This window comes from Leucoraja erinacea, unplaced genomic scaffold, assembly GCF_028641065.1.
Source record: "Leucoraja erinacea ecotype New England unplaced genomic scaffold, Leri_hhj_1 Leri_927S, whole genome shotgun sequence".
Classification (NCBI taxonomy): Eukaryota; Metazoa; Chordata; class Chondrichthyes; order Rajiformes; family Rajidae; genus Leucoraja; species Leucoraja erinaceus.
The window spans coordinates 1-5,000 of record NW_026576869.1 but is presented as its reverse complement, the minus strand read 5'-3'; positions in this window follow the sequence as shown (position 1 = coordinate 5,000).

Below are 5,000 nucleotides of genomic sequence, written 5' to 3'. Positions count from 1 at the left end.
ATATTCGATCTATATACGTGTGTGTTTGATTTTTCTTTCTTGTTTTATCAATGATGTTGTTCACTGTGTACTATGTTTACACAAGTAAGGATTTCGATCGGGCAGCTTACAATCCCAGTGCAATTATCAAGAAAGCTCATCAGCGCCTCTACTCCCTGAGAAGATTACGGAGAGTCGGTTTGTCAAGGAAGACTCTCTCCAACTTCTACAGGTGCACAGTAGAGAGCATGCTGGCTGGTTGCATCGTGGCTTGGTTCGGCAACTTGAGCAGCCTGGAGAGGAAGGGACTCCACAAAGTAGTAAACACTGCCCAGTCCATCACCGGCTCTGACCTTTCTTCCATCGAGGGGATCTATCGCAGTCGCTGCCTCAAAAAGGGTGGCAGTATCATCAAAGACCCACACAATCCTGGCCACACACTCATCTCCCTGCTACCTTCAGGTAGAAGGTATAGGAGCCTGAAGACTGCAACGTCCAGGTTCAGGAATAGCTACTTCCCCACAGCCATCAGGCTATTAAACCTGGCTCGGACAAAACTCTGATTATTGATAACCCATTGGTACACAACAATGCTGGAGAAACTCAGCGGGTGCAGCAGCATCTATGGAGCAAAGGAAATAGGCAACGTTTCGGGCCGAAACCCTTCTTCAGACTTGAAAGTAGGAATGCAGGTGCAGCAGGCAGTGAAGAAAGCGAATGGTATGTTAGCATTCACAGCAAAAGGATTTGACTATAGGAGCAGGGAGGTTCTACTGCAGTTGTACAGGGTCTTGGTGAGACCACACCTGGAGTATTGCGTACAGTTTTGGTCTCCTAATCTGAGGAAAGACATTCTTGCCATAGAGGATTTGAGTATACGAGCAGGGAGGTTCTACTGCAGTTGTACAGGGTCTTGGTGAGACCAGACCTGGAGTATTGCATACAGTTTTGGTCTCCTAATCTGAGGAAAGACATTCTTGCCATAGAAGATTTGAGTCTAGGAGCAGGGAGGTTCTACTGCAGTTGTACAGGGTCTTGGTGAGACCACACCTGGAGTATTGCGTACAGTTTTGCTCTCCTAATCTGAGGAAGGACATTCTTGCCATAGAGGGAGTACAGAGAAGGTTCACCAGACTGATTCCTGGGATGTCAGGACTTTCATATGAAGAAAGACTGGATAGACTCGGCTTGTACTCGCTAGAATTTAGAAGATTGAGGGGGGGATCTTATAGAAACGTACAAAATTCTTAAGGGTTTGGACAGGCTGGATACAGGAAGATTGTTCCCGATGTTGGGGAAGTCCAGAACAAGGGGCCACACAGTTTAAGGATAAGGGGGAAATCTTTTAGGACCGAGATGAGAAAAACATTTTTTTTCACACACACACAGAGAGTGGTGAATCTGTGGAAATCTCTGCCACAGAAGGTAGTTGAAGCCACACAGTTCATTGGCTATATTTAAGAGGGAGTTAGATGTGGCCCTTGTGGCTAACGGGATCGGGGGGTATGGAGAGAAGGCAGGGATGGGATACTGAGTTGGATGATCAGCCATGATCATATTGAATGGCGGTGCAGGATCGAAGGGCCGAATGGCCTCTACTCCTGCACCTAATTTCTATGTTTCTATGTGTGTGTACATGTGTGCGTGTGTACATGTGTTTGTGTGTGTGCGTGTACATGTGTGCGTGTGTGGGTGTGTACATGTGTGTGTGTGTGTGTGTACATGTGTGTGTGTGTGTATGTGTGTACATGTGTGTTTGTGTGTGTATGTGTGTGTGTGTGCGTGGTTGTGTGTGTGTGTGTGTGTGTATGTGTGCGTGGGTGTGTACATGTGTGTGTGTGTGTACATGTGTGTGTGTGTGTGTGTGTGTGTATGTGTGTGTTAAATCCAACATCTGCTGCCCCCTTGTGTCTCCGTTCCCTGTTTGAACCCCCGTATTTATTGCAACATCCACGATGTTTTTAACTTTTCCTTTATACTGTGTAGGCCAATGGCCTTTTGCCCGGGACATTGTATGTATGACTGCTGCAATTTCATTCAGACTTCGGTCTGAATGACAATAAAGGCTATCTAATCTAATCGAATCGAATCTATCTAATTGGTTCCAGCTTTCCCTGACTGCGGCTCCACTGTATTTACAATGTTTTCCACTTTTTTGTCTTTTATCCGACATTTAAGACATTTAATTTTGCCTGGTTTCTGTGTTATCAGCCACATTTCACCGTTCCCCGTGTGTTTGAGAGCTTATCTGTTCTTCCAGCGATGGTCAAAAGATTTATCATAGAAACATAGACATAGAAATTAGGTGCAGGAGTAGAGGCCATTTGGCCCTTCGAGCCTGCACCATTCGCCATTCAATATGATCATGGCTGATCATCCAACTCAGTATCCCGTACCTGCCTTCTCTCCATACCCCCTGATCCCTTTAGCCACAAGGGCCACATCTAACTCCCTCTTAAATATAGCCAATGAACTGTGTGTGGCCTCAACTACCCTCTGTGGCAGAGAGTTCCAGAGATTCACCACTCTCTGTGTGAAAAAAGTTCTTCTCGTCTCGGTTTTAAAGGATTTCCCCCTTATCCTTAAGCTGTGACCCCTTGTCCTGGACTTCCCTAACATCGGGAACAATCTTCCTGCATCTAGCCTGTCCAACCCCTTAAGAATTTTGTAAGTTTCTATAAGATCCCCCCTCAATCTCCTAAATTCTAGAGAGTATAAACCAAGTCTATCCAGTCTTTCTTCATAAGACAGTCCTGACATCGCAGGAATCAGTCTGGTGAACCTTCTCTGCACTCCCTCTGTGGCAATAATCATAGGCGGACATTAACTATTCCCCTCACTATCTCTCTATCTCTCTCCCCCTTATCTCCTCTGTCCCTCTCCCCCTCCCCTCCCTTCCTCCCCCTCTCTCTTTCCACTCCCTTCCGCTCCCCCTCCGCCCCCTCCCCTTTCTCCCTCTCCCGCCATCTCTCCTCCCCCCCCTCTCTCTCTATCTATCCCTCCCTCTCCCCATCTCTCATAGAAACATAGACAATAGGAGCAGGAGGAGGCCATTCGGCCCCTTCGAGCCAGCACCGCCGTTCATTGTGATCATGGCTGATCGTCCCCAATCAATAACCCGTGCCTGCCTTCTCCCCATATCCCCTTGACTCCACTAGCCCCTAGAGCTCTATCTAACTCTCTCTTAAATCCATCCAGTGACTTGGCCTCCACTGCCCTCTGTGGCAGGGAATTCCACAGGTTCACAGTTCCTCCACAGCCCTCCCTTCCTCTGCCCTCTCCCCTTTCTCCCTCCCTCCCTCTCTCCTCTCCCTCCCCTTCCTCCCTCTCTCTCTCCCCCCCTCCTCTTTCTCTATCTCCCTCCTCTCCTCTCCTTCCTTTCTCCCTCTCCCCTTCTCTCCTTCCTCCCCATCCCTCCCTCCCTCTGCCCTCTCTCCCTCTCCCCTCTCCTTCCTCTCCTCCCTCTCCTCTCTCTCTCTCCACCCCCCCCTCCTCTTTCTCTATCTCCCTCTCCCCTTCTCCCTCTCCCCTTCTCTTTCTCTCTCTCCCTCTCTCCCTCTGCCCTTTCTCCCTCCCTCCTCCTCTCCTTCCACTTCCTTTCCCTCCCCCTCTCCTTCCACTCCCTCTCCTACCCTCCCTCCATCTCCCTCCTCCTTCTCTTCCTCTCTCTATCTCCCTCTCTTCCCCCCCCTTTCTCTCTCTCCCTCTCTCCTCCTCTCCTTCCACTTCCTTCCTCTCCCCCTCTCCCTCCCTCCGTCCCTCTCCCCTTTCTCCCTCCCCTCACTCTCCCCTCTCTCCCCCCCCCCCCTCCCCCCTTTCTCTCTTTCTCTCCCCCCCTCTCTCCCCACACAGTTCTGTATTCTTTCCTCTGATATCGGGCATCCCATGCATTTGTTGTTTAACTCTGGGACAATGGGATGCCTTTAGCTGCAGGTAATGACTTGCCGCCCTTGTTGATGTCCTTCATTGCCATAAACTATCCCGTGCGCTTCTGGGAAATGACTTCATGGGAAAGGACCAACTATTTCACAACAGCATGAGGGTGTGTAACCACGGCAGTTCGGCAATAAAAACCCGTTTCATTATGCTGCAGTAATCATCGTGAAACTAAAACCATTTTCAGAAAATTCTGGTAAACAATAAAGCTTCCAACATCCGTCCAAGTGTGAAACTTCTACAAGATCATCATAAGGTTATAAGTGAAGGAGCAGAGTTCGGCCATTCGGCCCATCGAGTCTACCCCGCCATTCAATCGTGGCTGATCTAGAAACACAGAAACATAGACAATAGGTGCAGGAGTAGAGTACTGGGCTGATCATCCAACTCAGTATCCCGTACCTGCCTTCTCTCCATACCCCCTGATCCCTTTAGCCACAGGGGCCACATCTAACTCCCTCTTAAATATAGCCAATGAACTGTGTGGCCTCAACTACCTTCTGTGGCAGAGAGTTCCACAGATTCACCACTCTCTGTGTGTGAAAAAAAATGTTTACCTCATCTCGGTCCTAAACGATTTCCTTAAACTGTGTGTGTGTGACCCCTTGTTCTGGACTTCCCCAACATCGGGAACAATCTTCCTGCATCTAGCCTGTCCAACCCCTTAAGAATTTTGTAAGTTTCTATAAGATTCCCCCCTCAATCTTCTAAATTCTAGCGAGTGCAAGCCGAGTCTATCCAGTCTTTCTTCATATGAAAGTCCTGACATTCCCCCCCCCTCTCTTTCCTTCCCTCTCTTTTCTTCCTCTCTCTCTTCCACTTCCCTCTCTCGCCCCCCCCCCCCCTCTCCCCCCCCCCCCCTTCTCTCTCCCCCTTTCTCTGTTTTCTCCTTCTCTCTCCGTCCGTCCCTCCCTCTCTCCCCTACCCCCTCCACTCCCTCTTCCCCTCCCCCCTCTTCCTCTCTCCCCTCCCCTCCTCTCTCCTCCTTTCCGTCTTTCTTAATCCCCCCCTCTCCTTCCCGCTCTCCCCCCCCTCTCCACCCCTCTCTCCCCCTCTCCCCTCTCTCCCCCCCCTCCTCTCCCCCT